The sequence below is a fragment of the Crassostrea angulata genome, chromosome 7 (genome assembly GCF_025612915.1).
Source record: "Crassostrea angulata isolate pt1a10 chromosome 7, ASM2561291v2, whole genome shotgun sequence".
Classification (NCBI taxonomy): Eukaryota; Metazoa; Mollusca; class Bivalvia; order Ostreida; family Ostreidae; genus Magallana; species Magallana angulata.
In genome coordinates, this window is record NC_069117.1 from 45,292,969 (window position 1) to 45,306,780 (window position 13,812).

The following is a 13,812-nucleotide window of genomic DNA, read 5'->3' on the forward strand; positions in this document are numbered from 1 at the left end:
TGTTTTTTAATTTTGATTTGATTTACTAGTAAACATATTTTTTATTGTACAAAAATATAACTGGGATTGGGCACAAGTTCCGTAACTTAGAACTCACTCTCCCAATACAAAGATATATGTATACAATATATGTGTACACAACATAAATAAAGGTCAGTGGATAGAATGGCAGTATACATAATTATATGCTATAGGCATGAATATATAATTATCAACGGTGTGCTAGTAGTTTTTAGATCAGTTAAATCTTTCAGTGTTTTTGATATGATAATAAACTAATGTAAATAAATGCTTGTTTTCATTGTCACTTGTTGCACTGTCACCACAAAGTAAAACATGACTATTGACAATGTTAAGATTTACAATCTGAAAAATGTCATTAAATAAAACATTTCTAGTATCTTTATATTTGTTACATGTGAAAAAATAATGGTAAGTATCTTCGAGCTTACAACACGATCAGAGAGGACTGTTGATAATATTACATCGAAATAAATCATTATTTAATGCACAATTGTGACGAAGTTTAGTATGAATAATATTCATAAAATCTATCACCATATGTTAAAAAAATTAAGGTCTAGCTCTACAAGTAAGTACATGTTTAATTTTGACAGAAACATATGTTTTTTTACCCTTAAAAACGCAAACAGAGTAACTTTCACGAACATCCGTTCACGGTTGAAAGCGCATTCCATTCATCAACAATAATAGGAACAAACGAAGATTTATACAGTTCCAAACGACATTTTGGTATAGAGGAATTCTGTGTATTTCTGGTAGTATAGTCATAAACAGTAGCACGCTTGTTTGGAAAAATATCCATTACATAACTGGGTAAAATGTTTTGGTCAATTTTATATGACATTAGTTTATTTTCCTTCTACTATAGAGCGTTTCCCACCCTGTTTCAAAGTAAATGAATATTTCCCTCTGTCATAAAAAGCACTTTAACGTATACCTTCAGTTATATATATATATATATATATATATATATATATATATATATATATATATATATATATATATATATATATATATATATATATATATATATATATGTTCCGTTCGTCATCGAAAGCAAGATTTTTTTGTCTTGCCTAGTGTCGATTAGGGAGCGCGGTGGCCGCTCACTGCTAGGATAATGGGTTCCAGAGGTCGTGAGTTCAAGCCTCGGTCAGCTCCAACAAAAGTGAATTTCTCTGTGCTTTATATATATATATATATATATATATATATATATATATATATATATATATATATATATATATATATATATATATATATATATATATATGAATTCTAGGGCGTAATATGTACATTATGATCTGATGTAAAATTTCCATATATTTTTCAAAAAGTAAAGATTCAATGCTTAATTAAATGTAATGTCAGATTTTTACAATGTAAGAATTACTGATTGCAGTACCGACTCATCGATACCATCAACAAATGAGATGATTAGCGGAAATTCTACTCATACCGTCAGTGCACAACTAATGTGATATCTTATGAGTTTAATTAAATCATTCTTTGAGCATTATGAGGTGATAATTTTAGTCGGGGCGTGATCAAATACAATAATGATAGATTTGATCACGCCCCTGAGACCGAAATTATTACCTCATTATATTCAAAGAATGAATCCTTATTACTTACATTTATATAATTTTCATCATTTGTACGATTAATTATTCAAATGTAAATAAGCAAATCCCGTTTGCCCCCCAATTATACGTAATTTGAATTTATTTGACTGTATAGTGCAAAATCGATACGTAATGTTATCACAGACAAAGAAACTGAAAATGTAAATATCTAGAAATTTACGAACAGTTAACAAAACATTAGAGATCTAAATTACAGATCGAATGACTTGTTAGTACAATCTGCAAGCACCACTCTTTTCAACATTATGATATCTATAAACTCAGGTAACACACATGCAGTCTCTTCAAGACATGTGCCTGACCTAAATAAAACCTTCTACTGGTACGTGTTTTGAAGGAGGAAACTTTACACATGACACATCACGTTTTGGTAGTTTAAAGAAGTTTTTCCACTTTGACCTTTGGTTGGACCTGCAAAGGTACATAACTCCATTCACTTTTTGGGAGTTGATTTTAATCAACTCTCCTATGCAGTTATTCTGGCAAACCGAAAGTGAAACTGTGTTTGGACCTAAGCACAAATCATCACCGCTGACAAGACTTAGATCTTGAAAATATTAGATAAATTCTGTGTACTGTATGCTGTACCGTTAATTTTCAAGGAAACGTATTTATTAATACCTTGAAAATAGTCAGATTTTAAATAGTAGAAACAATTTAGATATATTTTGTAGTCGTATGTATTCCTACGCCAGAGTTCAATTTAGTCTCGTTCAACCAGACGCTCGGCTGTATCCGTAAATCTCCGACAAACAGTGAGTATCTCTTGGTAGTTGAAGATTAAGGGAGACAGCCGAGCGTCTTGTTGAACGAGACTAGAGTTCAATATTGCTTGGATCCAGACATGCGTACAATTTTTAGAAATATTTCGATTACTGATACATAGTCTGATGGAATTAATTCTATCTTTAAATATTACACAACATTATTCATATGCGGTTTTCTCGAAATTCTTGTCGGTAAAGTTCGAGAATTCATTTCATAAAAATGTGCGTAATTCAAATACAGATAAGAAACTACTTGCCATGCAAAATAACATATCGTTGATTTTAAAATTAATAATAATCGATAAAATCAACTCCCGTCAGTACTTCAGTACTTTGATTATAAAGTGCCAAGAGGACTACATGTATATCATGCAGTTAGTAGTCTAGTCAATCTACTTGTGAAAAATACAATAAAGATGATGATACTAATTAGAGAAGAATTCGTTTAAACAAAGAACCATCATAAATGTTTGTTTAAACACATTAGAATTCAAGAAAAATTCAGTACTCAAATTTACTTTAAGATTTTATTTCACTTTTCAGCTGCAGTATCTTCAAAGAAAAAAATCCTTAATATGAATGTTCACTTTATCAAGATATTTATATAGTATTATCTTTGATGCATTTAAAGCATTTCAGATCTTAAAGAAGAAGATTTCTACAGCATTTCCTCTGTTTATTTCTTTTCTTTAATTAACTTTGCATTCCTCCTAGGACACAAATATTGTCAGGGTAACGATTTACAACGTTTCATTTTAAAAAAAAATTGCAACGTTATGGCATTTATGTTGCAGAAGTTGGATACGACCACAATCATTGTTTCTACAGTTTATCAATTTAACATTTTATTCAAAAAGCTTTGGCCATACATTATAAAAAGTATTTAATTTTCCTGCATTCAATAACTATATGATTCAAGTTTAGGTGAAATTGGAAATAAGAAATATTTGGGAGAAGTCAAAAATGATAAATAACATTTACAAACAGACGGACGGACGCTAAACATTTGATGATTAGAATAGCATACTAAATCTAGAAATATCGGTTTTGGCGACCTTATAAAACATTTGCATGTGATATCTTTGCGTAAATTGTGGTTTCAAAACCACTCTTTGTTCCGTCCATTTCATGCAAAGTTGAAACTTGCGCAAGCTATAACGGGTCGAAGAACACACGTATTTCCGAACCTTGCCATTCACTCGTTCTATAACAAAAATCTACCGGATAATTATCTGCCTACATATGAAATATATTTTGTTTTTAACACTAGGAGTCTCTGAATATATTAGTAAGTATTTACATTCACATTATTATTATTATTATTGTTATTATGATACAAAATTTATAAAGCGCCATATATAATTTATTTTAAATTACTCTACAGCGCTGTACATATAAAAGTTATTGGCATAAAGGCTAAGAACATTAATAATATACCTAAATGCACTAAATTAAAAACTACATACATATATATTTCTTTCCTCCCATTAAATCAGATTAGTTAATTTGAGTGATATTTTCACATAACCCAGATGACTCAATCACCAAAATGAATAAATTTCAATATATCTTCCTTCTGTATTCTCAAAGTAGTATAAAAATGTATCTAAATCCGATTTACGTAGAGTACCCCTTCCGTGATTCGCTTCCAATTTTGTTTTCAAATGAAATGCAGCTGACAAATGCCTACCAAGGCAAAACACAAACAAATGAACCTGTCAATGTAATTCCAACTGTGGTCATAACATATTCTTATGCAGTACAGAGAAGAGAAGACAGTGGCCGTGGACGCACCAAGTCAAAGAATCGCAATATCATTTATTTATTGATATAGGGGCGCTATACCTAAAACTCCAACTTCTCAATATTTCAATCTTTTCAAGGTAAATGTCATATCGATTATATTTTCTGCGAGGAAAAGTGGAAAGCTGAACCCTCTATTATGCTATGTACCTAATGGTTAGGTCTAACTTTGCAAAAAAAGGGGGGGGGGGGGGCTAAGCCCTCCCTAACCCCCCCCCCCCCACCCTCCCCGGTTCTGACGCCTATATGTAAAGAAGGGTAACTCTGATTATAATGCATAATACTTTGAGGGTCAATAAGAGCTACATCGCGGGAACGATAAAAATGCCGTGATGGTAACGCGGGCCAATACGGGATCCGCGTTGCCTGTACTGCCTTGAACACAATTAACAAAAAATATAGAAATATGCCCTATATCATTATCAATATAATATTCAACTAAACTAAAGCATAAACTTTTAATGTAGCTACTTTGTAGATTATATTATTTCAAAATACATATAATATACATAAAATATAACTTTGCAACGATCATTTGTGTATGGAACAAGGTTTCACATGCTTATAGCTGCTGCTGAATATTCTGATTATTGTTCCCTCTAACTACCAGTATTAAATAAGGTAACAATAACTAAACTTTTACATATTTTATAGCTTAAATATCAAGACTATAAATTACTGGGATATTTTATAAAATACATTCTTCCGTAGATAAGATATTATAACCCAAGAAAGTAGAATAAGCCAAATGTAACAATTAACAGAAAATATTATTTATTTTATTATTTATTAAAGTTCAAGAATGCTAAAAATAGAACTCTTACTATAACTGATTGCTTCCAAAATGTTGGACGAACAAGTAGATAAGCTAAATTGCCTTAAGCTATAAACATGTCTTTTTTTAATAAAGCTTAGACTTGGTCTGTTACAAAGGCTACCAAGTTAAAGCGGGAACAATTATAAAACATAATATTGGCTGTAGTAAACCACCTTATCATGTCCTAATGTATGAAAGTGACCATTGTAGCAACATCTAATGATACAACGTCCACTAATGATATAATGTTGCATTAGTGGTCAAGATGTTGACCACTACTGATATAATTGTATCACTAACGAACAACCTAACCGTCCGCTAATGATATAATTTCAGATTTATATCATTAGCGGTCAAAAACCGTAACCTCTAATGAAATGGAAAAAATGAGCAATAAGTACTATCTTGACCACTAATGATACACATTTGCACACATTTTCAATTGCATTAGTGGATGGATTTGCAACCTTTAATGATATAATATGATATAATTTAATATAAAATTATATATATATATATATATATATATATATATATATATATATATATATATATATATATATATATATATATATATATATATATATATATATTCGAAATTTTAAATCGTACTTGAGTATACCTGCGCTCTATATACTCACAAAGGCAAAGTATCAAGGAAAAATGACGATATTTACATTTGGAAAAAAAATACTTAAGTGACGTCATAGATGGAGAGGTCATGGACAATGGTGACTAATGTTGAGACTAAAATGTTAGACAACCTCTGTATAACGTTGGATAAAGATTTGATTTTCATACGATACTGCATAAGAATTGGTTAAAATTTGGGGGGGGGGGCAGTTATTTGACCATATACATGTATATAGTCCTTTATTGTAAAATACACCATTCTGACATTGCCCCTGATATTTTGCCTTTTTACTTGAACCGTAATAGACTTATACAGACAAAATACGTACAATTTATGACTTCGTCTGTTTACTTGAAGATCCAAATTGATTATCATTAATCAAAAAGGAGTTGTGCTAAATATTTTTAGTTGAAGAAAGTTTGAAGAAAAGCAATTTTACGATATTAAAAAATTATTGTTTCACTTTTAGCGGGATTTTATTAACATAAAAAAGGTCCAATTCATAAGACTTATTCTGCCTGGTGTAGGTAGATAGCTAACCTTAAACAACGCAAACAAAAGTCACACGGGTTTCATATTTTATTTTGTGTGGAAACGTTGCCGTCGTGAATAATATTGGTAAAAAACTACCACAAATAGAAATAACAAATTCCTAAATAGGAAAATATAGAATCTTACTTTATACCTTTAAACTGTAAATTACTTTAAAGACCAGGGTTAACATTTTTTGTTACACCGACATAATCACCATTGTTGAAGTAGTTTTAATTCAACCAACATTAATTCATATCCTTTGTTGTTCTAATGTATAATTAACAAACCAACATCTTCAACTTATCAACAAATAAGTGATTCAATTGTGCTACAGACCACAGTAGCAAATAGTCTTGTGATGTCTATGGTTTGATTTTAAAATTCTTCAGAAATATGTTTTGTACAAGCTAACCACTTTGAACTCAGAAAAATCAACCTTTGAAATGTCAAATTACTCAAGACGGCAAATATAGCGGATAGTATGAAAGAGTTAAAGTTTTGAAACCGAAACTTTTAAGTACAAGTTACACTTCTGTTCAAAGACAGTTCAAAACTCATAAGTCGGAGTCAATTTTCAACAGGGTCAGTTTTCAACGTGTCGATGTCATTAGAAGTTTGAAAAATATTTTTCAAGCTGTTGAAAACTGACCCCAGGTATAATTTCACAACTTTTGGTATCAATTTTTCAACGTTGAAATATGATATCCGGGTCAAATTTCAACCCGGGTCAAGATTTCTCGTTACGCCAGCGAATGCGTCATAAATGTCCAATACTCCCTAAACACACCCACGAAAAAGTTTCTGTGTAGTGTTTGTATCTGTATTGAACACAATATTTTTTTTCTGTCAAATCAAGATCAGTAGCTAAATATTCATCATTTAATTTTGTTAATCTTGCAAGTTTAAGAAAAGTTATTGTTAAGTTGAATTAATTAAATAATCACTGATCGTGACTTGTCTGATAAAAATATGAAAACTGCTCATTATTGTGCTGTCAATTAATTATCATGACTTCTCAAAATAAATTAAAGTTGAAGCGATTTACCGGAAATATTACATAAACGGCCGGTATTGGTTTGACAATCTTAGCAAACCACGGTCATCATGAGCGATCATGGTGGAGAGAGGTATATATAAACGGACTCCGGACCATGGCTTGAGACGATGTTGTTTGACATATATCCTTTTAGCTCTATCTACACAGTTTAACAACAAGAGACAGAGTTCTTAGTCTTAATAACAAACTGTTGCTATCGGAACCCCCCCCCCCCCCCCCAAAAAAAAAAAACCCAAACAAAATCAAAAATCCATATCGGCATGAATATCGGACAATATTAGAAATTCAAACATGGAGCTGAGATTTTTTATCAGATACATAATAATTGCGTAGAGCAAGTTCCATTTCAGAGACAGTTCAAAAACCTGTAGTTGGTAAATTTCCAACGTGTGAGGTTGGAAAAAAACCTTTTTTAAGCTGTTGAAAAATGACGTTTGGTCGCAGTTTTTAAGTTAGAAAAGCCCCCGCCCCGCCCCCCCCCCCCCCCGCCCCCCAATATCCCAAATCAATAATCAACGTTGAAAAATGAAATCCGGGTATACATTTCACGACTTTTGGTCTCAGTTTTCAAAGGTTAAAAAAGCCCCCCACCCACACCCCCACCCCTTCCCCGAATCAATAATCAATGTTGAAAAATGAAACGCGGGTCAATTTTAAACTCGGGCTAATATTCTTTGTTACAACGACATGATCCCTATCGTTTAAGTAGTTTTAATTCAACCAACTTAAATTGATATTCTTTGTTGTTCTAATCTATAATTAACAAACCCACACACATATATATATATATATATATATATATATATATATATATATATATATATATATATAATAAGCACAAACATTGCAATAACTCTCAAATTGACATATACCTGCCCATAGTGAATGATAAAGATATACATAAAGCACAGAGAAATTCACCTTTTTTGGAGCTCCACCTCCGCCCCGGCCGGGGCTTGAACTCACGACCTCTGAAACCCATTCCCCTAGAAGTGAGCGGCCACTGCGCTAACCACTGGGCCATCTAGGCAAGACAAAAATCTTGCTTTCGATGACGAAGGGAAACTAGCGCGCTGGTCGCTCACTACACGGTCGTTTGAGATACAGGTGGAATGCAGTTAAACGACAATTTGAGAGGATCGGGACGATACACATTGCATAGATATCTACATATAATAAGCACAAACATTGCAATAACTCTCAAATTGACATATACCTGCCCATAGTGAATGATAAAGATATACATAAAGTACAGAGAAATTCACCTTTTTTGGAGCTCCACCTCCGCCCCGGTCGGGGCTTGAACTCACGACCTCTGAAACCCATTCTCCTAGCAGTGAGCGGCCACCGCGCTAACCACTGGACCATCTAGGCAAGACAAAAATCTTGCTTTCGATGACGAAGGGAAACTAGCGCTGGTCGCTCACTACACGGTCGTTTGAGATACAGGTGGAATGCAGTTAAACGACAATTTGAGAGGATCGGGACGATACACATTGCATAGATATATACATATAATAAGCACAAACATTGCAATAACTCTCAAATTGACATATACCTGCCCATAGTGAATGATAAAGATATACATAAAGCACAGAGAAATTCACCTTTTTTGGAGTTCCACCTCCGCCCCGGCCGGGGCTTGAACTCACGACCTCTGAAACCCATAATTTATCATTTTGCTAAAACTATTAAGTGCATGAGAGCATTATTTTCTGCATAAGGTTAGGTTATTACTTAAAACTATCTTCTTGTTTGCGTCCAATGCCTTTCTCCGTTAGGAAAAGTAGTAGTTAAATCCAACCAAGTTCGTGATAATGTCATTCAGAGGTTTTACATATACTAGTATATTGCTTTTGAAACTAAACAGGGAGAGCTGAATTCCGTCACCCTTAAATCATTATAAGACTATTGCAAACGATGCTCATATTATAATATCTCTGAATTCTTATAAGTGGCGCCGGGTTCTCAGGTGTGTCAATATATCGGGTCTCAATAGCACAGTGGTAAGAGCGCTGGAACGTACCGCCAGAGGCCCTGTGTTCGAGTCCCGGTTGAGACTTGACTTTTCACCACCTGTGACATTTGGCGCCCAACGTACAAAACCCACGGTCACTCCCTAGGAACATGTTACACAACATTTCCTTAACTCGTAGAGTTCTACTCGTAAATTCGAGGACGAATTTCTACCAAGAGTGGGAGTATGTCACAGGGTTCACAGGTGTGTGACTGTCAGTCAATATATCGGGTCTCAATAGCCCAGTGGTTAGAGCGCTGGCACGACTTCCGGTTTACTGTCAGCCGAGAGTGCACGGATAGTTTTCGTGGAGACGATAGTTAGTTGGTTTGTGTACTTATGTAAGTAGTAAAGCTTCTAAAAAGGAGCCAAGTTGAATAACTGTATATATAATATTGTACATAAGTGAATTGTTGAACTGTATTTGCAAGTAGTGTTGACTTTGTGTCAACAAAGGGCAGGATGCCTGCCACGTCGAGTGGCGGCCATGAGGGCGGATCACAAAACAACCCAAACAAGGTAAATAGAAACTACCGCCGTGAAAACACAGTAACTGTTGATGTATTAGATAATGGGCAGATTAAACCTGATAATATCATCAAGTTTGTACATGAAAATTGTGGAGTTGGATCTATGTTCGCGTGTGTCCCAAGATCAGGAAATCTATATGAAATCACCTTAGACGGTAGGGCCCCTCTTCAGTATCTTTTAGAAGGAATAAAAATAGGAGACAAAACATATGAATGTAGAGAAATTGTTCAAAACTCAATAATGGTCAGTTTTCTACATCTCCCAGCATACATTGAAGATCATGAAATTGAAGATACACTTCTGTCAATGAACATTGAAATATTATCTCCAATCAAACGGCGATATTACCCTGGAACAAACATCGCCGATGGAACGAGATACGTACGAGTAAAATTACCACCAAATATGCAGTCATTACCGTACACAATCAAATTCAGAAAAGAATACTACAGGGTTATCCACAATGGGCAAATTAAAGTGTGTTCGTTATGTTATTCGCAAGATCATCTGTTTAGGGCTTGCCCTAAATTCGTCTGCTTTAGATGTAAACAACAAGGACACTACGCTAGAACATGTACGGTGAAAAAGTGTTACGATTGTCTTGAATGGGGAGACGAGTGTTCGTGCGGGTCCAGTGAACACGATTCAGGAGATGACAGCCCTGTTGAAGAGGTGAATAAGGAGAAAGGCGCACAGCTTGACGAGGCACAAGAGAGGGAATCAGAACCAGAAATGGAAGTAAACGAAACACCGGAAAATCCAACCGAAGATGATATCGGGAAAACGCACGATGAACAAAAGAAAGTTGAACCCGAAATTGATTCACATGTGAAAGAAAATAGTGGAAAAATCAGTGAACCCGTTGATAGTGCCGATAGCCATAGGGATCAAAATAACGCGGAAGGAAACGAGGTCGTACGAGAACATTCAGAAAGTTCCGAGTCCTCAGAACAGGACGACGAAATCATTATCAAAGGAAAAACAAAGAGAAAGAAGAAAGTGAAGAAAGGAAAGGCCAAAAAGAATAGATAAAATGAATAAAATTATTGTAACTTTATTACTCATATCTGTAATGTTAGTTACTTCATGGAACTGTAATGGGTTATGTAATGTTGACAAAATGAAAATGATATTTAGTTTATTTGTTGAAAAGAAATATGATATAATTGGTTTACAAGAGACACATTGGAAAGATGAATTTATTGATATGTATAAACATTTATGGAATGGTGAAATTATTTACAATAATTATGATAGTTCGGCAAGAGGTGTAGCTTTTTTGATAAGAAATGATTTAAAAGAAAATGTTGAATTTGTCAATGGTTTTGATGGTAGATTTTTACACATAAAATATAAAGATAATGAGGAAACATTTGATATCATAAATGTATATGCACCAAACAAAGTTGCAGATAGATCATCATTTTTTAAGAATATTTCAGAAATAATCCCAATGTCTAACAGTCTTATGATATTAGGAGATTTTAATAACACGCTTAGTGAAATAGATCGTTGTGGAAAAACAGTCCATACGTATGACAAAGGTTATAATGCACTGTTTGAATTTATGAATAAACATAGTGTTGATGATATATGGAGAAATAGAAATAAAAAAGAAAAAGTTTTTTCTAGAAAAATGGTGATTGAAAATAGACTAGTTCAAAGTAGAATAGACTATATTTTGACATCTAAGGATTTGAATAAGTATGTTAGAAATATTTATTATGTAGAAACTACTTTGAGCGACCACTCAATGGTTGTGCTCTATTTCAATAATGATGATGTTGAAAGAGGTCCTGGAATATGGATTCTAAATAATTTACTACTTTATGATGATATATACAAAGGAAAAATTGTAGAACTGATAGAAAGAGAAAAAGCTTGCATATTATACAATACATCACTACTAGTTTGGTGGGATAATTTGAAATACAAAATTAAGAAGTATTCTCAGAGTTATAGTAAAAGAAGGGCGAAAGAACGTAACAAAGAATATTTTACTCTACAAAACAAAATAAAAAGGTTATCTGAGAATATTGCAAATGGAGAAAAAATTGATATTGAAAAATATGAGGCGTTGAAATGTGAACTGTCAGAGTTTGAATTAGAAAAATGTAGAGGTGCAATGTTAAGGTCAAAGGCTCAATGGGCCAATGAGTCAGATAAATGTACCAAATATTTTTTGAATTTGGAAAAAGTTAGACAAAAATCAAATTCAATTAAAGAATTAGTTGATGATGGTGTAATTAAAAATGATACAGAAGCGTTACTAGATATTCAATATAAGTTTTTCTCAAAATTATACTCATCTGTCAGTATTAAAAAAGAAAGTAAGGAGCATTTTTTATCATTTGTTGATAAAAGATTAGATGAGAATGATTTTGAGTTATGTGAAAACTGTATTAACAATGAAGAAATCATAATAGCAGTTAAAGAAATGTCCAATAACAAAAGTCCAGGCTCAGATGGATTAACAGTTGAATTTTACAAAATGTTTTTGCCATATTTAAGTGATATTTTGTTTAAATTGTATAAAGAAATAGAAACAAAAGAATCGTTATCACATAGCATGAAAATGGGTGTTATTACTTTATTGTACAAGAAAAAGGGAGACAAAAGATGTTTGAAAAATTATAGACCTATTAGCTTACTTAATGTTGATTATAAGATCATTGCTAGAGTTATGGCAAATCGATTAAAATTTGTTTTACCAAATATTATATCAGATGCTCAAACATGTTGTATACTAGGAAAAGATATAGCAGATACTATTGTTAGTGTTAGAGACATTATTGATTTAGTAGAAATGGATAATTTGGAGGGCTACATTGTTAAAATAGACCAAGAAAAAGCCTTTGATAGAGTAAGTCATGATTATTTATTTGATGTTTTAGATACATTTGGTTTTGGACCTTATTTTAAAAGGTGGATAAAGATATTTTATCATGACATTTTTAGTAGTGTCAAATGTAATGGTTTTTTAACCAATTATTTTCCAGTTAAAAATTCGGTCAGACAGGGATGTCCAATATCTGCCTTATTATATGTTTTATCAGCAGAACCTTTGTATCATGCAATGAGAAGTAACACAAATATAAAAGGAATACCTATACCAATGTCTGACAAGGTGGCTTTAATGTTTCAACACGCTGATGATACAACTATGACATTATCAGATACAGGTTCTATAACAGAAGTTTTACAAGTTTTTGAGTTATATGGAAACGCATCAGGTGCAAAAATTAATACTCAAAAATCTGAAATTATGTGTATAGGTTCAGGTTGTTTAAAAGATAAAGTTGAAAAAACTTTTGATATTTCTGAAACAAGTATTATGAAAATACTTGGTATATTTTTTGGTAGAAACAAGAAAGAATGTGAAGTTTTAAATTGGAATGACAAAGTGAAAAAAATTAAACAAATACTTAATTTGTGGAGACAAAGAGATTTAACAATTCAAGGAAGGGCAGTTGTTATAAATACTATGTTGATGTCAAAGTTGTGGTATTCGTTATCTGTTTTATCAATGCCTAAATGGGCAAGAGATTCAATACAAAAAGAATGTATTCAATTTTTGTGGAATTATGGTGCACATTTGGTGTCTTACAAAACTATTGTTGGTGATAAACATAATGGAGGTTTAATGTTGAATGATATTTATCTCAAAATGTTATCATTTAGACTTAAATTTCTAGCTAAATATTTTTGTACATCGAAAGATTTTTTGTGGAAACACATTTTAAAATATCACCTGTCAAAGATATGTTCTTTAGGCGCAAATTCAGAAATATTTTTACTGAGATTGTTTAATCAAGACTTACCTACATTACCTCAGTTTTACAAAGAAATGTTTAGCGCATGGTATGCAATAGAAGATTATGTGATATTTAACCAAAAAGAAAGTGACGTGTATAATTTTTGTCTTTTTTGTAATCCAAAAGTAACAAACAAAGGTAAAATGTTAAAGTGGAATGTTTTTATT